The following is a 14859-nucleotide window of genomic DNA, read 5'->3' as shown; positions in this document are numbered from 1 at the left end:
TGAGAGAATAACAGGGCTAGTGTGTAATTTATGGCTGCGAACTATATGCTGACGTACCTTCGTGTGGACTGTAACGACAATCTATAGGATTTTCATGCGAACAAGGGCAATGTGAACGTGTTTGCTTCAGTTGTTCATAACTACAGCACTTTCGCACTTAATTACGTACGAGTTTCGCGTGGCTGCGTCTCCTATATTTCAACAACTTGCAGAGCACTTTGGCTACGAACTTCACCTTGTTCGACCGTTGGCGACACTGTGTGTGTATGAGGCTAAGATCGGCATGTCTGCAGCCAGTACTTACACCGAGCATGCATTCAATTTATTTTGGCTTTGCAACGGACATGACGCAATTGTAGCATGCCGCTTACCTCGCCCAGAGTTGTGTGCAGGTGTCTGTAGTCACGCCAACGTCGGCGTCGACCCATTCACGCCGTAGTAAAGTTTTCACTGCAAATTGCGTACGCTCCTCCTGGATAACCACGACTGTTTGTTATGAAACCTTCACGTATATGCATTGCGCATAAAAAACAGCCAAGCACTTCATGGACTCTTGAGAGTGCTTTCTGGATGTGGTTTACGAGCACCAGATTTCAGAACGCACGTTGAAATTTAAGAAAAAAAGAAATGAATAAAAGAAACGCATAGATCATGTGCTCTATATCATGCAATCTTTTACAGCTCGAACAACGCACAAAGTTTCATGCTATAGGACCGGTCGTTTATCAACACGAAGCGATCGTGTCAGCAATGGTGTCACGTGCGGCGTATTGTCAAGTTTGCCACAGCGCTAATCAGACCAACCATTACATGCGCTGCATCGGTAGTTACGTGCAGCGAAGCTGAAACTACGGGCGCCCGGACAAAACAAAGGGACAAGCACATCTACGTCTATCCGAACACATTTGTTCTTTTTCTATCTCTTTTTGGTTCTCCTTTCTCTGGTCGTCCTGCAGTTACTGTGCTTTTTTTTTTTATTAATTGTACTCGCAGTCTTGTCCTAGCTGCACGGAACTGTACGGTGTAGACGTGCACGCTTTAGTATCGGCCTTGCTGATAAAGGAGGGCCGACAAACATGAACTATATAAGCCCGCTCAGGACGTCCTTGGCGTCGAGCGCACGCTGTTTTAAACAGGCAGGAAGCACAGCAGTGAAAGTCACAGATCCGAGCATCGCACGCAGGCTATTGATAACTACATTGTTTCTCTCTCTATTTAATTTTTTTAGCAAGGGCGTCGGAACTAATATGGGAATGGAAAATCGGTGCAGTAACGAGATCCATTATGAAACACGCAGTTTCTGTTCCGCAGTTGGCGGCCTCATGAGGCACCTAGCGAAAAAAAAAAGAAAAAAAAAATGTTCGAGACACGCCGTCAAGTCTGTGTAGTTAACTGATGTAATTATGAAGAACATAAAAAGGAAATGTGGGGGACAAAGTCAGTTACGTGTGGACCACGGGCTGCTGATGTAAGGTGGTCTCGAAGCCAGCTCTCGTTATTTTCTAGATAACCGGTCGGCAACTTATTGAGGCGGAGGGCCAAAAGTTGCACGAAGCCGGCACAGCCGGGGGCCGGGAGGCGTATATGAGAATGGTAGGGAGAGGGTCGGTAAAGAAACTATTCGGCCAATTGTCCTTAATGTACAAAACTGGAATAGATATCCTGTTTATATTCAGCACACGTGTCACAAGGCCGCGATTTCCAAACATGACTACATTAAAAGAAGAAGACCAATCAATACGCAGCCTTTGGTACTGGGCATTCTTAGCCAACTCGCAAACATCTAATCTTTAACTTTTTTGAACCTGTGCAAATAAAGTGAAGATGTTATCCGGCTCAGTGTGGCGACGGGCGACAATGCCCATTGAAAGCGATCTTTGTTTCTATCCAACCCAATTTGAGGCCAGAACTGCCATGTCGGCCTTCAGGTAGGAAGTGACGAAGAAGAGAGGGTGACTCGGACGTACGTGCCAAGGGGCCGCACAATATACTGCTCCGCGGGCCACACGTTGCCGACCTTTGGTCTAAATGACATTCAATGTTGTAGCCTTCGTTGCACAGCACAAAGTTGGTGGAATACTAAACTTGTAAAAAAAAAAAGGAAGACAGAGAGAGAGAGAGAGAGAGAGAGAGAGAGAGAGAAAGAAGGAAGAAAAAAAATGAGCTCGTTGCCGTGAACTTGGCGATCGATACAGCGTTGGGAAGCTCACTCTCGAAAGTAGGTTATGAAGGCTCGGACGATGCTGACAGATGTAATCAGCTTCTTGTGCGTCGCGCAATATATTAACGTTTCGTTTCAGCAACGCGGCGCGCACGTGTCACCTATATGTTCCCGCTTTGACGCGAGGAACGATGTCGCGACAGTTACATTTCACGACTTCTGCGCCACGATCGAAACGCGTATTCACCTCATCGTCATTTTTTTACGTGCATTACCGGCGAACGGATCCGTGCGGAAAAGTCACGTGCAAGATTTTTATTTTATTTATTTATTTATTTATTTATTTATTTTAACAGAGAAGGGACGATTGCGTTCCGCGTATAATCAGTTCGCGTCGGGTGACGACTGGCCGGAAAAGGCGGCCCAGCCGTTCCACGGAAGCGGTGACGGATGATTACGAAACTGAGATTGACGCGTGATCGGCAGAGATGGCCCCTTCAAACTCACGGCTTGATCAGTACGACTCCCTCCGTGCTATACGACTGCTTTTTTTGCAGTACGTCTGCAGTTGTTTGCGAAAGTGCGCATGATTGCGTTCGCTCAACCACTTAACACACACTGAAGGAAAGCGCTGAAGTCGGTTACAAAAGAATGTGTAAAATGTCCACCCCAACAGCGCGCCGCTATCCGTCACTTCAAAAGAGTCTTTCCAAGTGGTTTCTGTACTAAGCATGCGTATTTTTTTTCTGCAATCGCAACTGCTACGCATATTAAGAATTTAAAGTAGAAATTTCGTAGTACCCGCTTTAAATATTACGTTTGGCTGATGGTGTCATCCATTGGCAGATTCGGAGCACTTCCGGTGCTACTTCCTTATGCTCCATGCAAAGCAAGTATATTCCATCGGCAGATTGAGAGCCGCTCCCTGTATGTTTCATTTGCAGATCTGGAGCAGCTCCGTCAAGAAATCCACTCCGCGGAACATCTTTTTTCTACTACGCGAAAATCGGCGGATTCGACCGGACGTCGCAGGCATCCCGTGCCTTGAAACGGTGCCAACTTTGGACGGACGCCGGTCGCGTCAGTTGCGCCTCGCGTCGGAGCTCACGTTTTGCTAACGTGGCGTCGTTATGCCCCGTGTTCCCACGCGCGCATCGTGTTCCAATATTGTGACCCTGCCATTTGCTCTGGGAGGTGTTGAGAAACGACGGGCCTATCCCGCCGAAGCCACCACTGTTGCGAAAGACGGCGACGCCAACACGGCCCCGGAGGCGCCACTGCTTTCAACTCCGCCGGGAAGGTCACCAGCCGTTTGGTAGCGTAAGTTTATCAGCTCGCGACTGCTTCTGCGCAGAGCTGATAAGACGAGCGGACGAGACGACGGTGAGTTAAACAAGGTTTATGTACAGCATATATACAGAGGCGTTACAATTTCGGCACTGGGGCCGACAGAGACTCGAAGAGCCGAGCTCTTCTCTCTAACACATAGTTCAGCCTTTCGCCTAAGACCGCTGACTCACACACATGTCGGCACTCCGACACGGGGACGCCTCTCACATAGGACCGCCGATCGCGACGCGCCGCAGGGCTTCTTTTATTTACACCGGGTCCAACCAAAGTGTCCAATCAGAAGCGCCGCTGGTCGTCCGGGCAGATTCCGCCAATGGGGGTCGCCGCGCCATGCGTCAGACCACCAGGCACGAGAACGCCGGCTCGCTGTCACGTGCGCAACTGACTCACTGCACGTGGGCCAGAGGAGCGCCGCGCGTGTTCACGCCGTCGAGGTGATCGCGCCAGGCAGACTGCGGGCTGGCCTTGACCCAGATTGCCTTTTTCAGAGGCACGGTCGTTTGACGAGGACTCGCTGGCATAACAGCACCCCCGCCGCCAGACAATGCACCGGAAAGACGAGCTGCTTCCACGGGGCTCGGATGTCAGGTGCGCTCGTTCGCCAGGTCCCTCCAGGTTCGCCTCCAGGGCCATGGGGAGACTACAGCTCCAGACTGTTCCGGGAACACATCCCATTTTGACGACGGATCCCAGCTCCACGGGCTGGTCGCCACAACTTGCTGGCCAACTTCGCTCGTCTCTTCCGACCATCTTCGGTTTCAGCACTTGTCGATGGTTCTGCAACTTGCTAAGAACGGTTCGACAACAGACAACACACGACACAAGCAAGTGCCCTCGGTCACCCAACAGAACACCAGACAAAGTATAGAACAACAAATACCTATCTACGTGTCTATCGGAATTTCGTTCCCTCTACATCAAGAGGCACATGTGGGACAAAAGACTCCTAAAGTAAGAACTTGAATTTTTCACAATTACAACCCCGCAACGAATTAGAATACCACATAAAGTTGGCCCCTTGAGATCACTCTGAACGAGAGCGCTCAGGCCAGGTCGTGATGAGGTCAAAATTTTGGCCCCGAATCGCCAGCCAGAAACCGAAAGGTTGAGAAGGTACTAACTAAACGCACTGCTCAATGCACCTGCATTAACGTTTAGCCTTCCTTTTTTTGTAGCGAACGTCAAAGTTGCGCTGTGGAGCAACATGCTCCACCTCAGTAACCGGCCACTTTTAGGCGACGATACCTATGCGGCACCGAGAGCGGCTCACACTTGCGACGTTCCACAGGAGAACAACGATACGGCTTGCTACGGATTGACTCCTCACCGCTTAGCTCGATATCGTGTTCGATCACCCTCATGTTTCCGGGGCAGTCCGAAAACACGTCTTCAAACTCGGAAACAATCTTTCTCAGGTCCTCTTTCTCAGGTCCTCCTTCACTTACGCTAGGCTCTAGGTTTATCTGCTCCCGGATTACTTTCGATCCCCCTTCAATTACCTCACTAGAACTCAAAATTTCTGCTTCCTCTTCCTTTGAAGCATTCAACAACAGATTTACGACCGCTTGAGGTTGAACGTATGGTTTCATCAAGTTGTAAATTTTGTCCGGCCGCCTTCCTAATTTCACTTCATAATTTGTATCGCAAGGCTTCGATAATACTTTGGCGGGCCCTTCCCAATCAACCTCAAGCTTGTTCCTTTTGGATGGCTGCAGCCGCATTACCTGATTATCAACTTCAAAAGCGCGCTTCTTCCCCGATTTCTCGTAGTGCTCCTTCGACAGCACTTTTGCCGTGTTTTTCTGGCTTTCCACGAGCGCTTCAATTTGGCTTTCCACTAGCGCTTCAATTTGGCTTTCCACTAGCGCTTCAATCGAGAGATCCTCACGCTGCCCTCGAATGAGCGTCTCTCGATCAACTCTCGGCAGCTCGCTCCAACTTTCCGCTACAGGCGAGAGCGTTGCAACCCTCTCGCTCTGACTCAATGGCGCCACGTCGTCTCCCCCAGCGCATACCGCGCCCGCCGCTCCCGCGACGGGCCGCTCGCGTGACTGCTCACATGACTCATGCGGAAAATTTCCTTTCTGGGGTTCCGTCGACCCGCCGACAAGGTCACTTGAGAGTTCACCGCATGGAACCAAGTCAAGCTTCCGCGAAAGCTTTCGCGCTTGCGATCGCGTGGGAGCCATGCACGCTAAGTTGGGGAAGAACGATTTGCCCTGCTCTTTGAGAAGCTGCTCCGAGTTGTTGGAGAAAAGATAAGAAAAACGACCATTCAGCGCGGCAGACACAGCCGCTTCGGTGCAAAGCTTACCGAACGGGCCTTCAATGACAACGGCGGCGATTGGTAAGCGAACACTCTGCTCCTCGGCGACTTGCCTGATCCACGCGCATTCTCCTGTGAAGTCATCCGGAGACACCAATGAAGGATGGACAACGTCCATGGTTGCCGCTGAGTCTCTAAGTGCTCGGCACGTTTTCTCATTGACCCTAATTTCTTGGAGATACGGCTCCAACAACCGCATGTTTTTTTCTGATTCTCGGATCGTTGCGAAGGCAAATTTTTCCTGACAGTTTCTCGCGATGTGCCCTTCCTTTTTACAGTTGTAGCAGATTAGCGGCTTCCGTTTGTTTTCCGGTTCTAATGCCTGTGTGGTAGAAACCTCACTCGATTTCTCCGCTTCTGTTTGCCCTTCCCCTACACTGTCCTTCGTAAGAGACGGGTCCTTCTTGAAATTACGGTGCGGAGCGGGTTTCCGTTGATCAGGTTTCCTTGAAAAGCCCTCTTTCCTTTCATCCTTTTCAACGCGCGCTGCCCTGCTATGCAACTTTCGGCGAGTATAATACTCCTCAGCTAACTCAGCTGCCTTGTCTAACTGTACGTCCCCAAGTCTGTCCTGCAGCCAAAGTTTGACATCCTCCTCGATGCAGCGGTAGAATTGCTCCAATGCAACGCATTCCACCACTTTATCGCGGTCGTCATAAACACCTTCGCCCTTGAGCCATTCAATTAAATCGGCTTTAAGACGAAACGCGAAGTCAACGTGTGACTCATTCCCCTTTTCAGCATACCGGAACCTTTGTCTGAAAGCCTCGGGTGACAACTTATAACGTCTCAAGAGCACTTCCTTAACCTCGTCATAGCTCTCAAACGCTTCCCTAGACAAGCAAGTTATCGCGTCGGACACTTCGCCGGGAAGAAGAGCTAGCAGGTTCCGCGCCCAAAGACACCGCTCCAAAGCATTTCGCTCACAGACGTGTTCAAACTTGACGAGATACTTCGCCATGTCCTCGCCTACTACGAACGGTGGCAGTTGGTCCCGAATTCTGAAACCGCTGACCTGAATCGTCGGAGAAGCTACGCTAGGCGCCTGCGAACACTGTAGGATTGCCAATTCTAGTCGTTTCAACTCTAGGCGCTCTTGTCTCTCGGCCTCCTCGCGCTCGCGAGCTTCTCGCCTTTCTTCACGTTCGCGAGCTTCGCGCCTTTCAGCCTCCTCACGTTCGCGAGCTTCTACTTCTCGCCTTTCAGCCTCCTCACGGCGTGCTTTGATATCCACCCAGGCCTCATCGACTTCCTCAGCCGACACTCCCTCATCCTTCATGATCTCAAGGATCGCTTGCTTTCGTTTCGCACGGCCCAAAGTAATGCCGAGTTCCTCACAAATTTCGATGAGTTCCTTCACTTTAAGGTTTTCCATCGTTCACACTAGCCTCTTGCTGTTTCCCCTGTTAAGAATCTACTTGCCGTACCCACTATAAGCCTACTAGCAAGACGCGCAAGCAATTTTTCACACTCCCGTGTTTACCCCCTCCGCATTAACTTTGGTTTCAAAGCGCTTCGACTTGGCTTGAAACGATCAAAGCTCACTTCAATGCTTCACACAGCCCTTCTCTAAACTACTACAACCTGAGCTAGAGTAGTCTGGTGAACTGAGGGGAAAACATCAGGCACTCACCGCATCGATGTCGCTGACGCCGGCCGATCCCGCAGCTGCCAACCACTGTTGAGAAACGACGGGCCTATCCCGCCGAAGCCACCACTGTTGCGAAAGACGGCGACGCCAACACGGCCCCGGAGGCGCCACTGCTTTCAACTCCGCCGGGAAGGTCACCAGCCGTTTGGTAGCGTAAGTTTATCAGCTCGCGACTGCTTCTGCGCAGAGCTGATAAGACGAGCGGACGAGACGACGGTGAGTTAAACAAGGTTTATGTACAGCATATATACAGAGGCGTTACAATTTCGGCACTGGGGCCGACAGAGACTCGAAGAGCCGAGCTCTTCTCTCTAACACATAGTTCAGCCTTTCGCCTAAGACCGCTGACTCACACACATGTCGGCACTCCGACACGGGGACGCCTCTCACATAGGACCGCCGATCGCGACGCGCCGCAGGGCTTCTTTTATTTACACCGGGTCCAACCAAAGTGTCCAATCAGAAGCGCCGCTGGTCGTCCGGGCAGATTCCGCCAATGGGGGTCGCCGCGCCATGCGTCAGACCACCAGGCACGAGAACGCCGGCTCGCTGTCACGTGCGCAACTGACTCACTGCACGTGGGCCAGAGGAGCGCCGCGCGTGTTCACGCCGTCGAGGTGATCGCGCCAGGCAGACTGCGGGCTGGCCTTGACCCAGATTGCCTTTTTCAGAGGCACGGTCGTTTGACGAGGACTCGCTGGCATAACAGAGGCCGTGTTGACCAGCTCAGACCCAGTCGTCCAGTTAAGGGTCGTGGAGTGGGCAACACAGGTCGCCGCCAACCTTGGGTTGATGGCCATCTAACACGGAATCATCCTCAGTTGCTTTCTGACGAAATAAAGTTTTTCCATCCATCCATCCAGAAGATGGAACGCGCGTGTTCTGTTGGTACAGATTCCCTTCTGTTGCCCTCCGCCAGAGACTCCGGCGCAGAGTTCGTGGTTCACTCCGAATTCGCCGATGAATGACGCCATAAGTTAGCGATGATGAAATATTTGCTCAAATTTGACAAAAAGATTAAGTTTTTGACCAAAAACACGTGGCACTGACATGAGGCCTTACGGGAACATCATTGACCTGAAATACACGAAAGGTGTTTGCACGAGGGGACAGATAGAAGCGTGGCAGCTTGGGCTAGTTGGTATGGCATGACGATAGTTATAGCGCGAGAACAAAACGACGACACAGAGACAAGAAGAACAGAAGAAGAAGCGCACGTGTCTTCCGTGTCCTTCTTGTCTCTGTGTCGTCGCTTTGTTCTCGCGCTATAACTATCGTCGGGACAGATAGAGTGCGCTGATCTAAAGCATTCACAATTCATTCTAAACATATATTATCCCTATATTGGAGAGGCACAGATGTACACGGCGCCCATATACTTATTCTTATGCAGCAAACCAGCTCTAAATGAACTTACCGATAAACCGCGCTATAAATTAATTCAGACCGCTAAACTGTCACTTGAAAAATACGCAGTGCTAGGTTCCTTGTAGGTCAATATTTTACCGAAATTGTGAATGAGAGGGAAGATCGAAGCACCGTGCAGAAACACGCTGCCGATTGATTTATCTCATCTGTGTGTTCTAGATATAAATCAGTTAGAAGTACACGCGCCTTTCCAGGCGTTGCTTCTTTTCTCCTTCATCACTTGCTGCCTTACTGCAGTTTTCGCAAAAGCAAGTGCTCTTTCAAAATGACAATACATAAGAGCGCGAAATTCTTTTTTTTTTCCACGAGTTCAACACATAGTGCGCGGTAGTGTAGTATGTTGTGAAATGCATTTCATGTTGTTGAATTTGTCTTTTAAAAAGAGACTTGTGTCTTATAATCGAATATGATATTTACAAGTGGGAAGTGTTCATACATGTTGTATATACGTGGCTCCGAGGGCATAGTAAATCGACCAATAGTATCACTTTTTAATGAATGAATGAATCAATCAATCAATCAATGAATCAATCAATCAATGAAGTTCCCAGCTTATGCATTCAGCGTCACGGTACTTCAGCGCATGACACCACTGACTGCATAAACGTTTTCTCGCATTCCGACCCGAAAAGCACTGGCAAGATTGAACGATCGTATTGCTTTATAGCACAACGTACACAACCACTCGCTACCGATAATCCGCTGGTCCATATAATCCATAGCAGGCTACATGTCGTCTATAAATCTGTAATGTCGAGGGCTGCTAGTTTGCGGACATTGAAGGGACACAAAGAGCAAGACAATTTTTCGCGTATTAGTAGAGTACAATTTCCCAAGCCCGCAAGCAACGCTCTTACCGCCGCGACACGACGCTTAATTGGTTAGAGAGAAAAACGCGCGAAAATAAAATGCAGACGGAAGCGCCACCTCGAGATTTCCGAACCAAACACGTCGTAAACTTTGAAGGCGTCTACTGTGGGTCCTACGACGCTTCTGATCTACAAAACTGAAGCACATTGTCATCTGCGGATGCCGTAGACCTAGCATACCAAGTCTCAGAGAGAGAGAGAGAGATAAATAGAGAGGAAAGGCAGGGAGGTTAACCAAGCTTGGCTCGGTTGGCTACCCTACACTCGGGGTGGATGAAAAGGAGAATAATAGAACGGAAAGAGATAGAAAAGAAGAGGAGTAAGAAAGACAAGTATGAATAGTCACCTCGAGACTACACAGCACGGTCTCGCACAGTTCTTTCACAAGCGGTCGCAGAAAATTTCATCGAGCCAATGTCGCGAAAATATCAAAAAATAAAATTTAAAATATGTTACGTCACACGTTGAGATTTAGGCGCGAAATTTAGAAATGAAAGTTAAACCTTGATTTCCCTCGCTAATACTGAACGTATGGCAGTGAAACTTATGTCACTGGAGTTCTTTGAGTGCAGTTTTTCAATCTAAACAAAGTCATTGTTTCCCTTTAGTGTCCCCTTAGGCGGAGTTCACAGTAAGTGACCGTTTTGTCGTTTCGACGTGACTTACTGTCATGAATAAGCTCGATACTCCTATTTAATGACAGCTTTAGCACTAATGTATACTATCTACCACAATCTATCTGTCTAATCATGACAGCGTTCGTGCATGGAAAAGACTTACATCCTATATACGCCGCTTAATTACCATCTACGACGCTTCCGTAATTTACGTTGCACATCGCACGTACGACAAATATCTCGAGCGAACTGCACTTGAAGCTTGTCTTCGTTAGAACTATATATACAAATGTGCACACTAGTCTTTGCACTGAGCACATATACTCGTAGATACATGTTCTCCAACACGATGGTGCATTGGTGCACAACCATAGCCCATCCGCGACGCTTCCATTCAGTTGAACGTCGAGCACTGCAATATTAATCTACTGGTCACGCTTTTCTAGTGACCTATTCTTGCAACGGGGAGATGCTGGGGAACGGCTGTACTTCGTTGGGGGTATGCAAATGCTCAACAATCGTGCTCTTGAAGCTTTAAGTGAATAAATAAATACAACCAAGCAGACAAATACCCACGGTACAGTCGACAGATGAACAGCAAAGTGACGAACTATAACCGGACAAGTTGTCAAGTTCGACATTACGCGAAGCGGAAGGGGAAAAGGACGATTGAAGAACAAAAGGACGGGCGCTAAGCGACGATTGAGAATTTTTTTTTATTATTGTTTGCTCGTGTAGTGACATCTTTATTTGCATGTGAGTTTGAAGTGGAAAACACTCCCGCTGTCAGTAAAAGCGTTCGCCCTGCGTCCTTCAGAGGTTCGTGGCGGCCGTTCGCGCTTTACGTAATAATGAACTGAAGAAAAATGAAAATCGTAATTGGCGCAATCGTGTCAATGAATTTCTTACACCGGGTTAACGAATAAAGAATGAAATCATAAGTACATACATAGATAAACAAAATTAAGTGTCAGCTGCTGAGTGGCAATGAGCTGTTCCTACAGGAAGAGGGAGAGGAGATTTATTTACGTTTGTGACGACGCTATAAAGAACCAGCCGCAGCAGCCTCCAACGGACGTGGATGTCGCATGGGTAAGGTCCCTAATCAGTATTTACTTGTCACTCGCACATTAATCTTTTTTTCTTAGCCAGTGCTATGAACATAATCGTCCATTTAATCGTAACATTAGTTAATCGTACAGTCAAGCTTTCCTCGTCTTCTGATTGATTGATACGTGGGGTTTAACGTCCCAAAACCACCACATGATTATGAGAGGCGCCGTAGTAGAGGGCTCCGAAAGTTTCGACCACCCGGGGTTCTTTAACGTGCACCCAAATCTGAACACACGGGCGTATACAGCATTTTCGCCTCCACCGAAAATGCAGCCTCCGCAGCCGGGATTCGATCCCGCGACCTGTGGATCCGCAGCCGAGTTTTACGTCTTTTTGTTCGCTGTCCGTTGCCTTAAGCTTAAACGGAAACAACGCACCGCTACTCCTCTATAACATGTTTGATATGTTGGCGGGAGCTGGTGCATCAGAACGCGACGATTAATGTTTCAGAATGCTTTCGGTAGCTTCGGATGCACGGCCATAGGGTGGGACGTGGTGACGTACACTGTCGCTTCACGCGGGGCAGGGAAGTCGCGCACATCGATTCATCGATCTGTCCGTCCACAGCGCCATCCAGATGAAAGGAAGTACGCCGCAGAAATAGCACAGTAAGACTTCGAGAGACAGCTGGATCGAGACTCGCTGTTTACTCTGTAATGTAGAAATGACAGTAACAAGCGCTTCGAGGAGATTGACGTAAGAGGGCGGATTGATTTGTTATGCAGATCGGGCGGCATGTAGGGCGTAACATCTGTAACGCGTATACATTGCACTTATACGAACAACTGCATGCCGAGGACATCACATGTACGCTACGAATGAATTGGTGCAAACGTTATTTCATTTGTAGTTTTATTTGTTTTATTCTTTGCACACTCCACCTGCTTTAATACCTCATTTTAGTTTTTGTCCACGACGGCAGGACAGTTGCGACAATCACAATAACAGCGTTGTCCTTTATTTCCCGAACGAACTACTGGTAATATGCCTATAGTTACTCCTATTGCTATACTGCTATCTCTACTGCAATGGTTACTATTAGCACTTGCTGGTAAAGCTCATTGACAGCATTAGTGTAAAAGAAATGCACCGTTCTTGTGCTTGTCTGCGGTATTGTTGTCCAATGAAACTTTCTTCAGAGCATGTATACGCGATATTCTCGTAGAGTAACATAACATAACATTATTGGTATGTATCGCATTCAGCGTGATCAATTGCGACGGACGTGTAGAATTAACGAATAGAAGAACGAAAGAAGGGGAAATGTAGGTGCTTGTTTCCTTTGTTAGACACAATATTAATGAGAATAGTAACAGACATAGATGCCAAGTATAGGGTATGTTTTGAGAAGTCATTGTAATGTAATTGTGAAGAAAGAAAATGGGATGAAAGGGACAACTTGTCGTGGGCAGGGACCGCACTTGTGACCTTCGAATAACGCGCACGGTGCTCTATCAACCGAGGTCGACGGTCGCTGGTTCAGCCATGCCAGGGACAAGTTATATTTTCGTCCACTTTTCTTTCTGCAAACTTGCATTACAATTATTATAAACAACATCCCCCACACCTTCCTTGGCATCATTGTTTGTTAGTTGTAGTTAATACTCCTATAGGGGGGAAGCACACGTTTAAGTCTCCCATAGGCGATTTCGGAATATGGTCACGACATGCATGCCACAAACAGGGGCAGAGCCAGCGTGGAGTATTGGGAAGGGGGGGGGGGGGGCTAAAGACCACCTACCCCCAAATTTACACCCCCCGCCCGAAGGAACTCACTTGCCGTGGGTGCCCCCGTAGCAAAAAAAAAAAAAAAAAAAAATCAGGCGCCGCCCCTGGCCACATAGACTCACGAAGTGCAAATCACGCTGCCCCCGTCTTGTTGTTTCCACCCAAATGCGTTTGGCCTTTCCGTGCGACCCTTTGTAACGTCTCGCCTGAAGAGGGAACATTCGTGTCACGCGGCCAAAAACGACGCCTCGCCCTTCCAACCAGCTATCACCCGGACAAAGAAAGCAATTTCGGACGCTTCAAAACGCGGCACGCCGTGCTTCCAGTTCGGCGAACAAGACGAAGCTCTCGCGTGCGCCATCTCTCTCCCTCTCTGTCTACAGCGGGCTCGGCGTGGGAGGGCAATCAACAAAGAAAGAAAAGCCGCCAGCACACAACCGACGGTTGCCCACTTCTCTTTTGGGAGAGAGCGTTAAAACAACCTTCGTTCCCGACCAGCTTGTCGAGTTGCACGACCGCTCTTTCCGTATCTGAAACGTCTTCTTTTTTTTAATTATTTGTACGGTTTACGACTACGTCACATCATCGGTTCGAGGATCCAGGTTTACTTCAAAAGGGATGGCATTGTTTTGGGCCGGTGATTATCATCACTACAGTGATTATTATTATGTTCAGTAAAAATAACAAAACATATTATTGGCGTGCCAAATAGCCTTCTAGCAAGACAATACACTATACAGAGGCAGTAACATAATGAAAGAAGGAAAAAACTTTCACGTTAAGTACGCTGGGACTGCATGTGCACACCTCAGGGTCAGGAGATTTGGTCATCCCCCTGTGACCATGAATCACGGCCGTAGCCAGGAGAGGGGGTCGTGAAGGTGTACCCCCCCCCCCACACACACACACGAAGAGAATAATTTCAGGCTAAGCCACTGCCGCACTTGTATGCATACGCTTGATGAAGCGCAGGCCCGTGGGGCATTGATGTCAACCTGGGACTGAGGAACCATTTTGACACACTTTGGCAGGCTAGGTGTAGCATATAAAGTACTTTCGCGCTCATGCACACGGGCAAGGGAGAAGCAGATGCTTCTCCCACCCCCTGGAAATTATATTTTTCTATGCAGTAGCTATGAGCTACAGAGCTCGATTAGCGCCTTCAAGATTCAGGATTGCCAGCCTTCAACGGCCTTCAGGTTTGCCAGACAGCTTTGTACATTACACACAACTCACTAATCTTGCTGGTCACAATACGGCAGTTATATAAAGACTGTCGGTGCTGTTTGCCTACCATGCCACAGCCTCCACTCCCCACCCCTGCAGACGCACCGCCTACAGAAAGTTCTGTGGACGCCCTAGGACATGCGACACGGGAGCTAGTGGCCTCATGGGCTCCAAGGTCACGAATATGGCTTCCACAAGCCCTTATCTTGTTAAGTAAACGCTGTTCCCTGACTCGTAAACCCTCCCACATAGCATTACAAAAATAATTTAGTAGAAATGAGGCTTAGTTGAAGCCATACACATTCTTTGTGCTCGTGAGGCCACGCGCTTCCGTGTTTCAACTCAATATATTGAGCACGACTGTAGATACGTGCTATAAGGTTCACAGA

Source organism: Rhipicephalus microplus, chromosome 4, assembly GCF_043290135.1.
Source record: "Rhipicephalus microplus isolate Deutch F79 chromosome 4, USDA_Rmic, whole genome shotgun sequence".
NCBI lineage: Eukaryota > Metazoa > Arthropoda > Arachnida > Ixodida > Ixodidae > Rhipicephalus > Rhipicephalus microplus.
The sequence above is the reverse complement of the archived record's forward strand: the minus strand, read 5'-3'. Positions refer to the sequence as shown.